An 18,761-nucleotide genomic window follows, 5' to 3' on the forward strand; every position below is an offset into this window, starting at 1 on the left:
GCGAAATACTAAAGTTACTGTTCATGTGGTAAGTTTCTATAAATAGCCATGTTACTGTGGTAAGTTTCCATTTTTGGAAACCTACCGGCCTTTTCTCTCTCTTCTCCCCTGACCTTTTCTTCCTCTTCGGCCCGATTCTTCCTCCTCCGGCCACCCCACGATGGAATCCGGGCATCAGCTGGCTCGCCTCTTCACCCTTGTCACGTCTGTGGTGATGTTTTGCAGCGATTTGGCCGGAAGAGCTCGATTTGGAGCTGTGAAGGTTACTGTAGCAGATCGGGATTTCAGTCGATTTCCGGCGATTCCGGCCGTCTCCGGCCACCAAATTGGCGTCGAAGGTTCGATTTTTGACATAGATCATTTCCCCTAAGGTCTTTCATTTCAATTTGCAGTGTAGAGGTCGAATTAACGATTTGCAATTTCTAGGGTTCTTGGAGTTTTCTGGAAATTTTTCACCGGCCAAATTGGAGCCCTTCAAGGTAAAATTGGAACTTGTTGTAGTTGAGAAAGAGGTTGGGTTTGTTGTGTAGGTGGTGTTGCCAAAATTTGGTGGCCATCGGAGGTGGTGGCCGCCGGTGCGTGGGACCCACGCGCTGCCACTGTTGGTGGCGCGTGGAGGCATATAGGGCAGTGTTTTAATTTCAGTTTTTAGCCCATTAAATTGTATATATGTTGTAGTGCTTGTATGTGAAGTTTGGTGAATTTTGGAGGAGTTTGGAATTGTTTGTGATGGAATTGTGGGAAATCCGGCCGTCGGATTTCCCTCGTTTTCATTGTGGAATACGTAAATTGAGGAATTGGTGTTGTGGAAGAGTTTTGGGTGGAATTTGAGAAGTAATGGAGATAGGGATTTTCGGGTTTCGTTTAGGTTCGTATTTATTTTATCGGATTGCCGTTTACGGAAATATAATTGTGTACAGGGCAATGTTGCGAGCTACGGCTAGATGAAGGAACTCGTTTGCGTGGTCGCCCATTAGTACAGTGAGTGGACTTTTGTTTTCAAATAAGTGATGCATGCATTTATTTATTAAAGTATGCTTTATTTAATTAACATATTATTTTCCGAGCATATGAATTGATTTTGGAATTTGATTTCGATTTATCTCGTGGATTTGCTTTCAATAATGATTTTCATGAAGTAATTATGATTTATACCGGTTGTGAATTTTGGTTATTAATTTGTTATGCTCGGATTCGAATTTATAATTGATGTTGAATTTCGACGAATTATTTTTCCGAGGTGATTTCCGGAATTAATTATATTTCTATTCGTTGTTTTGAGATTTCTGGAAAGCTTTTCGAAATGGGATTTCGATGCAGTTATTTCTTATTTATCTATCGACTTTCGGTTTTGGCATTGGGAATGCCTTGTTGATGATCTAATTATTTTCTTAGCGTGTGGGACACGCTGTTGATTTATACGACGTTTTACGAGAATTTCTGGGTACGGTTGGGAATCGTACCCGCGTTTTTCTTTATTCGTGGGACATGGGGAAGCCTTATGGATTTATTGGTTTTGAATAGTTTTTACCCACCATACCTGGGTCGTCATATTTATTGCTAGCTAGCCTATTAGTGCTCCTCCCTGCTTACTATGTGTTTGTGGGTGAGTAAGAGCAGAGCATGGGATGCTCCAGAGTGTGGGACACTCCGACCCGAGCCTGGGAGGCTCCCTTCTTTCGTATGGTGAAACTTCTTCCCCATATTTTATCGTTGCTTAACTAGCGGGGCTAGTCCGATTTTCACTGTAGCCAGCGGGGCTGGTCTTATCTTTTTGAGAAACGAGATTTCGGTTTTACGATATAGTTTTCGAATGTCGTGACTAGCGAGGCTAGTCGATTTATCGTTTTGGAATTCTTGGATTTAAAGCTAAATGTGTTTTTCTAATTGTTGCATGCATCGGTTTTTATTGAAATAAATGTGGGAAAGTATGAAATCCTTTTTCTTTTAAATTGTTTATTTTTGTCCACTCACGCTAACGTTTTTCGTCTACTTTCCCCTGGGCCTTTCGGTTTCTAATGCCCAGTTTGCAGGAGTTATTAGTTGAGGTCGGGCGTACGTGGTTCGAGGCATAATTGACGAATAGCTTCCACACTTCTTCGTTTGGCTCTGATATATTGTGAGTTAATAGTTTTGGGTAGTTCACTTTAGGGGTGACTCGGCCAATTCTCGGTAGAGTTATCTCTAAGGTGGGCCCCACAGGGCCACCTCGGATTTCAGGGTGAAATCCGGGGCGGGTCCTGTCAAACACTATGCCAAAAAAGCTATCAGACGACACGCATCAGACGACAGAAGGCTGATTTTCTGTCGTCTGAGTTTTTTAGACGACAGATAAATTAAATGTGTTGTCTGAATACACAAAGAAAGTATGCTCAGACGACAGATAAATTAAATGTGTTGTCTGAATACACAAAGAAACCATACTTGACAACACTTATATGTCGTTGTAAAAGATGAAAATATTTCATATCTATCCATAGCAAAAATTTTGGAATTCCCTCCAACTATATCAAGTGCTTTCCCTCTCAAAGGTCCCAAATCCTAGCTCAGAAGTCAATGGGGTGATATTCAGACAACAGAATTGTGTTGTCTGAATAATGTGAGTTTGACTTTTCTTTTTAGTCTTTCTTGACATAAACTGCAAAACACTTCGTGTTCCCACACTCAGCAGCTCTGTCCAAAACTGAGACTATAACCAAAAACTTGAAAAACACTCCGTCTCTCTTTGTGCTATGCTTTCTTTGACTGCTCCCAGTCTTCTCTCTTTGCTCTCTTCTCATCTAAACTCAACCCAGACTTCGTCAACCCTAGTTTTCTTCGACAATCGCAAAACAAATTCATCCCCATGTCAATCACTTTTTGAACAAACACAGAGAAACCTCTTCCTCTCACTCATTCGCTCGTGTTGGTATTCAAAGTGTCGATTTCATCGGTCTCTCTAAAGCAACCAAACCTATTGTTTCACTATTGTTGCTAAGCCATTCGATTCACTATTATTTGATTTAGGGTTTCAATTGGATTAGTTTTGGGTTTTAGGGCTTTATTTGGAATTCAATTTGGGGATTTAAAGCACCGACAGCACCGACCTTCTCACCGACAACTCTTGCTCCGGCGGCACCCGTTTCTCCAGCAGCTTGCCCGTCCATAAATGGGTCGTCACTAGTTCAACGTTTGCTTAAATTTTGGCCATTCTCCATTAAGAATAGCTACTTCGACGAACACCCTAACTTTCAATTGGTTATATTCCCTCTCAATTTGAGTCGATTTGATTTGATCCCTCAGACATTGAATCGAGAGGTTCATTTACAAGAAGTTTGCTCAACTGGGTATTGTTTCTAACCATGTCTAAAGAGATATGATTATATATCCTTGTTAGCTTACTATCTATTTTTATTTTCAATTGCCCTGAATATTTGATTTGTGGTTATTGTTTAGAATTTTGAATTGTTACTTTTCTTGTTCAAAGTTTGGATCTTTCTTATTTAGGCATGTAGCTGTAGTTGTGGCTGTTTGAATTTGTAAGCTTTTTCTTATCTGGGTCTTTGAATTTGATTATGATTATGGTGTACAATTCTGAATTCCTGCATATCTCGATCAAAGATAGGATTTTTGTTATCTAGACATGTGGGTTTAGTTGTGGTTATTGCAAATTGTGTTAAAGTTCAGGGATTTTTACTTATTTAGAGGTTTATAAATCTGGATTCTCTTTGGCTGGACAGTAGAAATTATAGACAGGCTTGTTGCTGAAGGTGTTCTATCAAAAACTGGAGAGGACAGTTGCAGAATTAACAGGAAGGTCTTTTCCTCTTGTCTTTATTTCAATTTTCTTTCATTATTTCTTGCTTTCAAGTCAAACTAATTTTCTTTGTGAGTTTCACAATGCGGAAGCCTGACCATGAATTCATCAAGGCCAATGATTACGTTTACATGAAGGTGATTGTGATTCCTGTCTTGTCATATTTATGTCTATATGAAGTACAAAGGGTTTTGAAAATTTACCCCTAATTCATTAGTTATTTTGTATATTGCCTAGTGCTTACTGTTACTATAAAACTGATTGGTGCAATATCAATGTACTAGGGGCTCTCTTGGTATCTTGAACTTATAAATGTTGTTGTATTTGGAATTTGCTCTTCAAACTGTTGAGTTGTGTGCTTATTGCAATGGTAGCATTTAGTTATGATTAATCTACATGAACATTATAAAAATCTGAAAATCTTGGCAAGTTATCTGATATTATCTGAAAATCTTGGCAAGTTATCTGATATTTCATATATCTAACATAGTTGAATTTAAGTTGTAACTTGACCAATCCTGGTTTTGCTATAGCTGTAATTGTTATGGCTAGAGCCATCCACAGAATTGTGCAGCTTGTACCTTAATTAGTACATAGGAGAGTTCTATACTGCTCTGGCATATTTCTGCTCTAGAAATAATGTTTCAGAGGTTTTTATTGCTCAAGAAAATTTTTTTTTTTTTTTTTTTTGCTTGCTTGTGGTCTAGTTATATTCTGTGTAGCCTTGTGAAATTGTGATATCTTGCACCCGACTTTGAAGCTTATTTGTGTTTTTGACTTTGAGTTAGTTGTTTTTCTTTTAATTTCTTATTCCTTTCTTACTTTTGTAATTTTTTTCTTTAGTTAAACCTTTCTGTTAGTTATATATATATATATATATATATATATATATATATATATATATATATTCTTTATTTATTGTTATTTTTGTTTCTGTTTAATTTTTGTTAAGAGAAAAGAAGGTTTTGGTTTTGGGTGGTTGACGGTGGGTGAGAGAAAAGAAAGAGAAAGAGGAGAACAAAGGACGAGAAAGAAAAAGGAGAAGAGAAGAAAAGAAAGAAAAGGAAGAAGAGAGCAAGGGGATGAAGAGAGGAACAGAATGAAATGGAAAAGAAGATAGAGGGAGAGAATTAAGAAAGGGAAATAGAGAGATGTTGAGAAGAAAATTACAGAGAGAGGAGAGGAGAGGGAGGGAGAGACAAAGTTTGGGTTTTGAGGGTTTGCACTTTAAAAGACAGAAAGAAAGAGAGGAGGAGACGGGAAAAACAGATGACAGACAGGCACGGAACCAGGAATTAAATTTGAGGTGTGCTAAATTATGCTTAAAAATTTGGCAGATTCTAATTCGTTTTGATGGTATATCTCAATTGCATAACACTTGTCAAATGATCTAAGAGCTTTAGAAGCACCCAAACCTCTCCACGTATTTTTTCCATTGAGTCCACTATCTATCATGTTTTTCAAGACTGAATTAGTTGAGTTGTACAATTTCATCAAGTTCTTGATAGAATAATACCTTGAACTCCACTGAGTAGCTCCAGCTCTTTGCAAATTGCATGTCTGGTTAGCTCACTTTCCAGTTTCAAGTTCCCCAACAGCAATTTGTTCCACAACTTCAACTTCTTGAATAGATTTTAACTCAGAAACATGCTTAGAAGATGAGTCAACAATATTAATGATCCCTTACATCAACAAAACTAGAAATACCCAAATTCTGACCTAAATCGCATTCTAATTTCATCAATTCATACCTCAATAAAGTGGAGAGAATGAGAGCAGAGTGCTGAGGAGAGGAGTGAGTAACTTGGTAGAGAGAGGTGAGAGACTGACGCTGATGTGCAGAGAGAGGTGAGGAGAGGACGACAAAAAAGAGGAGAAAAAGGGGAGAACAGACAGAAAGGAGGACAAAATGGGAGAAAAGGTGAGGAGGGGAGTCACATAAGAGGGGAGAAAAGACAGAAAAGAGGAGAGAAGGGGAGAAAAGGTGAGGAGGGGACAACAGACGAGGAGAAAAGGGGAGAAAAAAAAAAAGAGTTGTTGGCTTGTTGCAGCATATATATATATATAATCATTTTTTTTTTCTCTAAATGGTTGAGGTGTGCTGCAGCATACCTCAGCCCACCCCTGGTTCCGTGCCTGCTTAGACAGAGAGAATAGGAGAAAGAAAGAAAAGAAGAAGAAATAGGAAGAGGGAAGAAGAATACGTTTTTATTTCTGGATGGGTGCTTTCTAAGGGAGAGATCAGAAACGAGAGAGTCAGAGAGAGGAGAGAGGAGAGAGGAGAGTTTGTTTGAAGTTAATAGGCAAGAACTTGGTTTTGGATTGGTTTCTTTTTGGTGAGTGACTTCTATTTTCTGAATTTGTGTTTCTTTTCTTGATTTTATGTTCTTGTTGTTCATTCTTGATCAATAGCATGTTGTTCCAAATGTGAGGTTACCCTTCAAATAATTGAGTTAGTTTCCCATCTTACTGTTGGATTTCCTTGCTACTGTAAGTGACTTTGTACTTGGAAGTTTGCTTTGTTATATCTTTTTCCAGTTTTACTTTGAAATTCTTTTGGTTTGGGTTATTACCTGGCTTGGAAATGATTTTGTACTTGGAAGCTGGTTCTCATTGTTCTAGTAGTTGAGGAAACGGTTTCCGTGAGATGGTAAGTGTACAGCTGAGATGGGTTGGTTGTTACCTGGCTTTTAAATGTTCTTTAATCCTTTAGGATTTGCTTATGTTTGAGTTAATGTGTTTCTGCCTTTATGTTTCGATTTCAGTTTTAGAAGAAGGTCCAAAGTACGTTTTACCTTTTTATTTCTTTTCTAATGGAATCCTTTTTGAATTCCTCGCTTCTTTCTTCTTCTGGTTTTTGCTTTTCTCCGGCTTACTGTGATCTATCTGATGTGGAAATATGATTCTTATTCCTGAGTGCTTGTTGATGAATGCAGATCTTCCCTTTGCACTTGTGTTGTTTCAGATTATTGGATTTTGTTATATATTATGCATGATTAATCTTTCTTTAATATTTTGGTCATATGTTTGGAATCTAATCATTGTGCTGATAACCTGCAATGTATTTGATTCGTGAGTTCTACGTTTAAGTGGTTTACGGACTCAATTTTGTGCTCTGAGAGACTTCTACCGGAAGTTCTGTTTTATTGATATTATGCTTCTCTTGATGTTAAACTGTTTTCATTATGTTCTTCCTGAAATTAGTCTTGTCATTGTGAGGTTTCCCATCATCTAAGTATGAGGTTTGGGTTTTGACTTGGATACACATTTACGCAAGCGTACGTATCATTGTCAAGATAGGGAAATATTATGCCCAAAGTTATCGTACCACGGGGATTAGTGGCTAACCCACAATCCTTGGGTAATCGGAAATAAAGACACTTAGCAAACAAAAGAAAAAGAAGAAAAAAAAAATAAATAAAAATGCTACTCTAAGGCACCAAGCCTTAGCAATGCTCGGCTTTGGTTTGCACCGAAGCCTAATCAAAACTAAGACCTAGTGATGACTATTTACAATGAAGTAGGAAATGTCACCGAAAATGTAATTTGCATTTCTAACAACTAAAGTGCAAGAATTTAAATAGAAACTTTAACTAACAACTAAATTAAATGAAGAAAGCAAAGTAAGAAATGATATAAATATGGGATTGGTAGTTAGGGATGATTCCTAACCCTAATTCAATGCTCTAGATGCTAATTTGATTTACGTGCAATTTATTAAAGATGGTAGAAGCCGTACCCAAGGCTTTTCAAGGCTCAAGGGCTGATATTCCCTTTCATGGTAATCCTACTCCGGTTCAAGGGTCGTAGGAACTCACTTGACATGAATTAGAGTCGGTTCAAGGGTCACTAATTCACATCAAGAGGCCTAGAGTTCGAGGAATTAGGCAACCAAGCTCACCATAATTGCAATCAAGCTAATCATGTAGTGAACCATGCTTGTATTTCCCACGAATATTAAATCGGGGTTCTAGCTCTAAAATCTAAGGATGTCATTCCCTAAATTTTAATCTAGAAATATTAAAACACACACCCAAGAGTTGACAATTCCTAAGCATGCATTCTAATCAATTATAACAAAACACAAACATCCAATAATTAACAAATTCCATATATAAATTAAATTAAGCATCCATTACATCAAATTTGAATTAGGGCACACAACCCTAACTCCCAATAAAGAAATTACTCACTATCCATAAATATATACATCATCAATTCCATCAATTTCATATAAATAAAAGAGGAAAATGTATAGAAGAGGGAGAACAACCAAGACAAGTTACAAATGCTAAAAAGCAAACATAAAAAGCCTTGGAATTATAATTCTCCCTTTTACCCAAGTGGTGATTAAACCCTTATGCTTGAAGTGCTTCCCCTTTGAATCTTGTGAAATTGATGAGAAGATGGAATTTTGGTGAGGTGGATTTTAGTGAGGAAGTGTAGATCTTGGTGAGGAGAAGGAATTTTGGTGAGGTGAAGAAAAGAGGGAGAAGGAAGGGAAAGAGAGGGCTGCCTCTGTTTTGGTGCGGCTGCTGTAGGTCTCTCCCTAGAGGAGAATAGGTCGTGGGCTATATTCTATATATACTCAAGCGAGAGGTGAGAATCGGTTAATAATTGAAGTGGCTGGTCTGTTTGATAAAGGAAGAGATGAGGTAGGCACGTGTCAATCAATGGGTGGATGACTTTCTTGGTTTGCGACACGTGCAACCTAACAAGAAGCATAATTGGAAGCATAATTAGAATTTAGAAAGGCTGCAAAGCTGCCTCGTGCTTCCTATATTTAATCAAACAGTTTAATTAAATAAATGTTTGATTAAATAAATATATATATATATTTTCTCCCTTAGTGATCTTAGGACTTTCACACACATCATCATACTCCCTAGCTTGCATTGATCATGGTTGACCGTGTCGACAATTTAGCCTATTTGTCGGAATACTTCAATTTACACAATTTCGCACCATTTTTCCTCGGTTTCCGCAATTCCGCTTATTTTCTACAAAATAATAAAAGTAGATTAATTACATAATAATTGACTTGAGAACTAACTTATTTTAGTGTTTTAGATATAATTACACGCTTATAAATACGTGTAATCACACCCCCACACTTAAACTTTGCTTGTCCTCAAGCAAACTAACTGAAATATAATCCGAAAGTCTAATAACTCACAAACATAAATGCTCAAACATAAAGAAAGCGCGGTATTAGCCTTTCCAACCATAACCCTCGGAGAACTAATTATGTACATGACCATGAAGTAGATGTAAGCACAACATAAGATTTTTGAATTTGTGAGGCAATTAAGAAGCACATGTGAAAAATGCTCAAGTATATGCATGTGTTTACCATGTGTCAAATCAATCCACCACAATCAAATAGGCACATAGAAGACCCGATATAACCCGCTAAACTCACATAGGTTCACTACATATTACCGCTCAAGTGTTTAGGGGCTATATGTGTTTCACTCAAAAGCAATTCCACAACACGCGCCGCCGTGTGCTTGCTCTTCGATCTCATCTCCGCTGGGTAACCCACAACATTCAAGATCAAGATGTCTTTTATATGGTTGTAATGGGGCTAAGGGCAAGTGGCTATAAGAAATGAAGGATAAGGAAATACAAAGTCCATAGAAATCGGTGAAGCAAATCTCTCTTGTAGAGATATAAGACTTTTGCTTTCGAATGCTAACTCACTTACTCTAAACCCAATGTACAACCCACACTACACTATATACAATACTTTACTTTCTTTCTATTTTTTTTTCTTCTATTTGACTTTTTTTTTTCTTTTTTTCTTTTTTTTTCACCTTTTTTTTTTTTTTTTTCTTTTCAAACAACTTTTTTTTTTTTTTTTTGAGAACTTTCTTTTCTATACAAATCACTCACCCCCACACTTATTCTTTTGTAACCTCACACTTTTGACTTTTTCTTTCTTTTGAAGCACTCAAACATAAAGTCATTCTCTCGAATCGCTTCACCAACTACCATGGAAGGGTAGGATAAAAGTGTATAGGCTAGGTAGGAATTTGTGGTGGTAATGAACAAAAAGGCTAAAAATATAAATAGGCTCAAAGTGGCAATCTAGTGGTAAATATTTTTGGGCACATGCTTCTTTGGCCATGATGGTATTAAGCTAATTGCCTCAATCCTTTCTATCCAGTCGTAAGCTAAAAGTAGCCTCGAGAGGTCTCAAGCAAGTTCTAGATACGCAATGTCATGAAATTGTCAACACATGAAGAAAAAGTGAATGAACAATGCATACACTATGGATATTAGGCTCAAAAGCTCACAAACAAGGCATGCAAATTAATCGAATAATCTATATGCTTCTCTAACTATGATGAACGAACCTAACATAGGCTATGTGCACACATATAATCAAGCATAGATCACATATACACTCAATCACAAAACAAATTCAAAGTCCTAGATCATGCTTAATCTATCCACAATCATAACAAGTTAAGTCCATGTCTCGTCATTGGGGTTGGAAAAGGCATTAACCACTAAAATTCTAGTTACAAAAAGCTATCTAATTAATTTTTTTTTTAGGGCGCCCGATTCCTCACCCCCACACTTAAAACCAACATTGTCCTCAATGTTGTAAAGTGAGCTCGAAAGCTAAAATCCGTGTTGGATTTAGGCATGAGAGTGAAGTTCGGGCGAAGACATAAAAATTAACTATGAAAATGAAAATCTAAATGCGGAGAAAAGTTACGAAAAACCCCCTTTGTAGACACTTCCATTGCTCACGACCTTCGGAGAAGACAAATATGAGACACCAACCTCAAGGCACAAGGCCTTGACTTCCTTAAAGTATGCTCCAAGCTAGCTCTAGGTGCTCATGAAAGATCGACTCCATTGAGAAATATGTAGTGTCCAAAGAGCAATGCGTCACAAATAGCCCATCAAAGAATAAGAACAAAGGTCCTCCATTAAGATCATAGGCTTTGCCACCTCCAATACACCCAAAACTGCCCTATAATGGCCTCCATTGAAGAAGGAGTGCAAGAAGTCCAACCACCCAAGTGAACAAAAACTAGTGAGTGCAGCGAAATTCCAGCAATGACCTTTCTGTCTTTTAATGCCCATATCTCAAAATCAGAAAGTGATAAGTAAGTGAGACCCTTGAATTGGAAAGTAGACTCAGAGAGCTTTCTATCCATATAAAGTGAGCCACCTATCTCCAACTGAGATGGAAAATAAAGATGGTCAAAGTTGCCAGCTTGTAATGAAATCTGCTGCTGACCCTCAGTCACCAAAACTGCAATAAGTTGGGCTCCAGAGGTGCAAAGAGAGTGAGACCAACTGAAAATGAAAGTAAACTCATCGAGATATCTTATACTAAAATTTCAATGAAAAATAAATTCTGAGTCAAAAATCGTTGGCCTCCAAACTCACTGTTGTGTTCTGCAGTTTCTGCTGTGCCCTGTTTCTGACCTCTGTCACTTGGAACACTATATCTGAAGCTAGGAAGGTTTAAATCAAAAACTGTTTCTCCTGTATATATAGGACATGTGAAGACACATCTCTGAAAAATTTTAGATCCAAATTGCTTGGGATGTAGAATGTGTAGCTTCCCAAAGTCACTCTACTGTAGCTCTCTCTGTTTTGACCTTCACACATTGACCACCAAATAACTGAAGTTACAGAGACTCAAAGAGGCTGAAATTTTGGCACAGAATAGTAGACATATAGGAAAATAGGCCCAGAAAATTTCAGCTCAAAATATCATGCATACTGGAAGCTATAGTCACCCAAAGTAAACTGAATTTTCTGGACAGAAACTGCTCACTACCAAATTAATTCTCCTTCACATTTCAAACTCCGGACACCTCCATTCCTCCCCAAAATGACCAAAACGCTTTATTCACTACGAAAACAAACTACTAAAGAAGAAATAATACCGATGATGTGCTAGGGTTGCCTCCCTAGCGAGCGCTTTGTTTAAGGACTTCATTGCCGATCCATAAAACGTGAACTTTGTTAAGGTGGATACTTCTCATGTGCGACCACCCTATTGTTAGGGGCTAAGGGACTCCTTGACATGTCATAGAGGCAAGACCAAGAGCTATCCATGAAGATTCCAATGGGTGACCAAAAGTGTAGCTTCTTAATCTTCCTCCTCTTCTCTATTTTTCTTCTAGAAGCCAACCTTGCATTCTCCTTCTCAAGTGATGTAGAAATAAGGCTCTTAGGAACAATAGGTGGTAGAAACTCTTGAGAGTGATGGGAAAGGTTGAGTGCAAGTGCTCCACTTCCTTTCCAATCCATCACCTCATTGTAGAAACATTGACCACTTAATGGTGGATTGAGAGGTAAACATACCTTAATCTCAATCTTCTCATTAAGAACATAAGTGCTCAATGTTCTACTCTCTACCTTGGGAAGCACATGATGAATCTCCTTGGATGTGGGAGGAGAGAAAGTCCTTGCCTCTTCAATTTCTTCATCATCACAAGGTATTGAAGGACTCTCTTCCTCCTTGGGAATATCGGCCTCAACAATTAAGGGAATATGGTCTAGCTCTTCAAGCTCCGCCTCTTCCTCACTAAACAAGCTATCCTCTTCTTTGGAATCATCTTCATAATTCTCTTCTTCATTGTGAAGATTAGATTTCCAAACTTGCACCGGTTCCTCCGAAGTGTAGTCTCTCAACCCACTTGCTTCAAAATTTCCATAACCAAGCACACTTTCTTGTATATGAACATCACCCTCTCGATCTTGAAGAGGCAACTCTTGCTCATGATTCTCAAAATATACTTCTTCTCTTGAATTAGGCTCCACTTGATCAAAGAAAGAATCTTGCTCATGACAAATGGTGAATAGTGGCTCTTGTGCAAAACTAGGCTCAAGTTGCTCATTGGAATGTGAAGTCATTTCTTGAGAAGCTTGCAATTGAGCATTGAAGGCTTCCAATTTAGCATGAAACCGAGCTTGGGAGGCAAGACATTGAGCTTGGGAGGCTTGCAATTGAGCATTGGAGGCTTCCAATTGAGCAAGTTGTTCTTCAAGTGATGGCTTCCTAGGCTCAAAAGCTTGTTCTTGTGGATATGCCTTGGGTACAAATGTCTCTTGATACATACCCATCTTGTACTCATATTCTCGCATAAAATCCGGGTACTCAAATCTCAAAGAGCATTCCAAAGGTGAGTGCCACGGAGAATTACACAAGGCACAAGATTGGTTGTAACAAGGCATAGGACTCTCGGCATAGGTATTCCGCTCTTGATAACCTTCACCATTATAACTTTGTTGCTCATATCCCCTACGATCATCCCATCCATAGCTCAAAGTGATAATAAAAATAAGTACCTATGGATTCCCAAGAGTGAGATTATTAACCAACAATTAAAAAAAAAATAGAAATCTAAGCACACAAAACATAACAACTAATAAAAATAACAATTTTTTTTTTTTTTAATAACAAAGAAACAAAAATATGCCAAAGTGACCTAGAACCGATTTACCAAGGGATTAAGGCTATTAAACCCTAATCCCCGGCAACGGCGCCAATGACTTGGATACACATTTACGCAAGCGTACGTATCATTGTCAAGATAGGGAAATATTATGCCCAAAGTTATCGTACCACGGGGATTAGTGGCTAACCCACAATCCTTGGGTAATCGGAAATAAAGACACTTAGCAAACAAAAGAAAAAGAAGAAAAAAATAAATAAATAAATAAAAATGCTACTCTAAGGCACCAAGCCTTAGCAATGCTCGGCTTTGGTTTGCACCGAAGCCTAATCAAAACTAAGACCTAGTGATGACTATTTACAATGAAGTAGGAAATGTCACCGAAAATGTAATTTGCATTTCTAACAACTAATGTGCAAGAATTTAAATAGAAACTTTAACTAACAACTAAATTAAATGAAGAAAGCAAAGTAAGAAATGATATAAATATGGGATTGGTAGTTAGGGATGATTCCTAACCCTAATTCAATGCTCTAGATGCTAATTTGATTTACGTGCAATTTATTAAAGATGGTAGGAGCCGTACCCAAGGCTTTTCAAGGCTCAAGGGCCGATATTCCCTTTCATGGTAATCCTACTCCGGTTCAAGGGTCGTAGGAACTCACTTGACATGAATTAGAGCCGGTTCAAGGGTCACTAATTCACATCAAGAGGCCTAGAGTTCAAGGAATTAGGCAACCAAGCTCACCATAATTGCAATCAAGCTAATCATGTAGTGAACCATGCTTGTATTTCCCACGAATATTAAATCGGGTTTCTAGCTCTAAAATCTAAGGATGTCATCCCCTAAATTTTAATCTAGAAATATTAAAACACACACCCAAGAGTTGACAATTCCTAAGCATGCATTCTAATCAATTATAACAAAACACAAGCATCCAATGACTAACAAATTCCATATATAAATTAAATTAAGCATCTATTACATCAAATTTGGATTAGGGCACACAACCCTAACTCCCAATAAAGAAATTACTCACTACCCATAAATATATACATCATCAATTCCATCAATTTCATATAAATAAAAGAGGAAAATGTATAGAAGAGGGAGAACAACCAAGACAAGTTACAAATGCTAAAGAGCAAACATAAAAAGCCTTGGAATTATAATTCTCCCTTTTACCCAAGTAGTGATTAAACCCCTATGCTTGAAGTGCTTCCTCTTTGAATATTGTGAAATTGATGAGAAGATGGAATTTTGGTGAGGTGGATTTTAGTGAGGAAGTGTAGATCTTGGTGAGGAGAAGGAATTTTGGTGAGGTGAAGAAAAGAGGGAGAAGGAAGGGAAAGAGAGCAGCCCAAAGGGCTACTTCTGTTTTGGTGCGGCTGCTGTAGGTCTCTCCCTAGAGGAGAATAGGTCGTGGGATATATATACTCAAGAGAGAGGTGAGAATCGGTTAATAATTGAAGTGGCTGGTCTGTTTGATAAAGGAAGAGATGAGGTAGGCACGTGTCAATCAATGGGTGGATGGCTTTCTTGGTTTGCGACACGTGCAACCTAACCAGAAGCATAATTGGAAGCATAATTAGAAAGGCTGCAAAGCTGCTTCGTGCTTCCTATATTTAATCAAACAAATGTTTAATTAAATAAATGTTTGATTAAATAAATATATATACTTGGTGATCTTAGGACTTTCACACACATCATCATACTCCCTAGCTTGCATTGATCATAGTTGACCGTGTCGACAATTTAGCTTATTTGTCGGAATACTTCAATTTACACAATTTCGCACCATTTTTTCTCGATTTCCGCAATTCCGCTTATTTTCTACAAAATAATAAAAGTAGATTAATTACATAATAATTGACTTGAGAACTAACTTATTTTAGTGTTTTAGATATAATTACACGCTTATAAATACGTGTAATCAGGTTTAGGTGATTTCATTCCATGTTTGCTTTCCGTTTGCTGCATTTCCTTCTTCAAGCATTGAACTGGAACCATTATGGTTATGATTCAATTTTACACTTTTGTCTAGATGTGGAGATAATGTTGATTCATTAGGAAGCCTCTGCCTTAGAATTGAAATAAGTCTGTATGTGGTGGGGGGTGGATTCTACTTGCAAGATAATTTCTCGTACACACTTAAACTATTCAACTTGAGCCCTTTATATAATGGCTTTGCTGCTCTTGCCTCACTGATTCACTGAATTTTCTTTCTGGTACTTTCTCTATCCATTTGAGTTTGTTTCTTAGTTGCTGATTGGGTTTAGTGTTTTTCAACCAATTTGGGTTGTTGAATTTGTTGGGTTTATATTGATTGTTTCCTTTTGCCTTAATATCTTTCAGCTAATGGATTTGAGGTATGAAATGCAGAGGGCAACCTCTTTTGTTGCTCAAGTAAGTACTTAAGTCTCTTAGACAACCCTCTTCTATTCATTCATTTCATATGCTATTTACCTTAAATCTAAATTTAGTGTTGATTCAACCATTTATTGATACATATTGCTGACTATTGATCTGTTTCCTTCAGGCCATGGCTCCCCGGTCTAACAACACAGCCAAAGCTAAAGCAATAGCACTAAGGATGAAGGCACTGCAAATGAAAAGAGGTAAAAAAACAGTGTCGAAACCAGCTGTTGAAGAGACTGATGCACCACCTAAATCTGCCTTCACCAAACATGATCAATAATATGAGATATTAGTGTTTTTGGGTTCCATTTGTTGATCATGCCAACTGCTATGGGTTATTGAACTGATGTTTACTAAGTTTAGCTCCATTATGAATGTATGTATAGCTGTAGTAACAGATTAATCAAATATTGGTATTTTTATGAATGAATTCCATATTTGATGAATGCATTGGGTAGTTTCCAGATTTACATAATTGTGGCGCAACGAGAATACAAATATGTCATTTGAATTAGAAAGCAACAACAAAATGAAATCCAAATATGATGTTGGACGTATCTAAGAACAACAGAAGCAAGAAAAAATATGTTGTTACTTGTGCACTCAAACAACAGAAAATTGTCATCTGAAATACAAAAACAACGACAAAATGAAATCCAAATATGTTGTTGGACATATCTAAGAACAACAGAAACAAGAAACCATATGTTGTTACTTGTGCACTCAAACAACAGAAAATTGTCATATTAAATAAAAAGCAACGACAAAATGAAATCCAAATATGTTGTTGGACATATCTAAGAACAACAGATACAAGAAAAAATATGTTGTTACTTGTGCACTAAAACAACAGATAAATGTTATTGTAGGCTACTAAAGACGATAGATAAATGTAATCTGAACTGAATGCTAATGACAGTTAACTGTTATTGGAATTTGAATAAAACAATTGTTAATGCTCAAAGTCTGGCGGTAGCCAAACCTTCGTTTAACGCGGGTCCGGCGGGCGGACCGCTACTCTGTATACTTGGTGATTCCTGCTAGCTGCCAAATGAAAGACAAGGCGTCAGAGGGAGACCGCGTTGGGCGGTCTTCACTTCTCCGATGCCTAAGTCAGTTGATATATAGGCAGCACAGTAATAAATGAGAGTTAATGCGTAATTAATGAAGGGAGAAGAGAGGACCTTTTATAGGTGAGGAGAGGTCTGATCTTCTCCTTGTTTTCGATGTGGGACTGATGTGCTTCAGTTCCCAGTTTCAGTAGCTTCTGATGCCGTCCTGGCGGAGTGCGTGGCAGCGCGTCAGCGGTGATCCTGGGGAACTCTTGTGCTCAGACCGTGGCCCGCCTGGCTGCCTATCTGTGGGTTACTCCTTTGATGATAGTTGGTACCTCTGGCGGTACGATGAGTGTGTCTGATTATAGCTAATTATGCTTTGCAACGTACATGTAGGTACAAGTCCCCCAAGTCCCCAGTCAAGGAGGGCAATCTTGGTTGGGGAGTTGATCGGCGGTGTGAAGCGTTTTCTTCCGCTAGACTTTTGCAAAAGCATAATTAGCGTCAGTGCGTTGTCAACCATGGATATTACTGAGCAAACGCTTTATACCCTTTCGGGTGGGCCCCTGCTAGGCCCCCCAGGGAGTCCCCCACTCCCCGGCTAAGATGGACCTCCGGATGGTAGCAAAATTTGTTTGGTGAGGGGGAGCTGCACGGAGCAGAGGGTGTTGGGTAGCGAACCCAATCTTTAGGACCCGAGTGACGGGGGTCAACGTACCTGATCAGGGTCGTCGTAGACTGTTGACTAGTCCCCGTGTCCCGTAGGGACAATCTGACTGTAATGCCGCGTGGCGGTCATTTGTCAGAATGAGGCGTGGCCTCGGGATCCGCCGCTGGCGGGAGTCCCCCCGCTGGTTCATAGCAGTAAACAGCGTCCAGTGGACGTGCTTGGCGTTAATTTATTGAGCGGTACCGCGCTGAACAAAGTACGCGACTTGCCAGATAAAAGAGGTTTCCGCTAGAGGTGTGTAGCAGAAGGTGCCTCGTTTGTATGATGACAAGGGAGAAGTTCCGCTGTTGGGAGACTTCGTGAATAACAGCTAGTGAAAAAGTTCCGCTGGCGGGGTTCCGCCCAGCGGAGACGGTCACTTGCAGAAGATAGGAGTTCCGCTGGCGGGGTTTCGCTCAGCGGAGGCCGCCACTTGGAGAGGACAAGTGAGAAGTTCCGCTGGCGGGGTTTCGCTCAGCGGAGACTCACTTGGAGAGGACAAGTGAGAAGTTCCGCCGGCGGGGTTTCGCTCAGCGGAGACTCACCTGGAGAGGACAAGTGAGAAGTTCCGCCGGCGGGGTTTCGCTCAGCGGAGACTCACTTGGAGAGGACAAGTGAGAAGTTCCGCTGGCGGAGTTTCGCTCAGCGGAGACTCACTTGGAGAGGACAAGTGAGAAGTTCCGCTGGCGGAGTTTCGCTCAGCGGAGACCGTCACTTGGAGAAGGGCGTACCCTGGATTGCTTTCGTGATACGCCTTGACACGTGGCAAATAACTAGAGGGTTAGCGTGTGGAGACGCGTCTCCTCAGTCTGGCCGTCTTCTCGTCATTAATGCGAGTAATGATGGATTTCGTAACCGAGGCGACGCCTCGGTTAACCCGGAGGGTTAGTGCGGACAGGGGACATGTGTACGGCTGGGGTGTGATGTCGTTTTCTAGCGGACGGCCCAAAAGCCTCTGACGTTGACATAAAAGGGGGGGAACGTATTGAGAAGGGAGAGCAGAAAATCCATTCGAACTGTTTGTCGTCTTCAAGCTCTGCCCAGCCGAGATTTGCAGAGAGAGTGCCGTGCGTTGGGGGAGTTCTCGTGGTCGGAGAGACGAAAATTTCCGTCGTCGGGGCACAGCGAGTACCAGCACGCCAGAGAGTTCACGACTGAGGTGAGTGTTCTGGTTATCCTTCTCTTTGGTTTCGTGTTTTTGTCGATTTATGGGATTGGTGTTTGTGTCTGGGATTGGTGTTTGAACTGGGTTTCTTGATGTTCGTCGGGGGTGTAAGATGAAATTTGAGGGTAGGGGACGGTGTTTAACAGAGAGTTGTCAGTTAGGGTTTTGCTAGATGGTTGAATCTGG

The 18,761-nt window shown here is 39.2% G+C and overlaps 2 long non-coding RNA genes across 2 annotated transcripts; both read left to right on the forward strand.

Moving 5' to 3' along the window:
* The first annotated feature begins 258 nt into the window (after positions 1-258).
* On the forward strand, positions 259-980 carry LOC133724858 (uncharacterized). The gene is made up of 3 exons (XR_009854081.1): positions 259-338; positions 427-479; positions 921-980. It is a non-coding gene; the product is annotated as an uncharacterized LOC133724858 (long non-coding RNA).
* A 4,900-nt stretch (positions 981-5,880) lies between these two features.
* LOC133738464 (uncharacterized) lies at positions 5,881-16,083 on the forward strand. The gene is made up of 3 exons (XR_009860134.1): positions 5,881-6,132; positions 15,584-15,634; positions 15,768-16,083. It is a non-coding gene; the product is annotated as an uncharacterized LOC133738464 (long non-coding RNA).
* Positions 16,084-18,761: the final 2,678 nt, after the last annotated feature.

This window comes from Rosa rugosa, chromosome 1 (assembly GCF_958449725.1).
Source record: "Rosa rugosa chromosome 1, drRosRugo1.1, whole genome shotgun sequence".
Classification (NCBI taxonomy): domain Eukaryota; kingdom Viridiplantae; phylum Streptophyta; class Magnoliopsida; order Rosales; family Rosaceae; genus Rosa; species Rosa rugosa.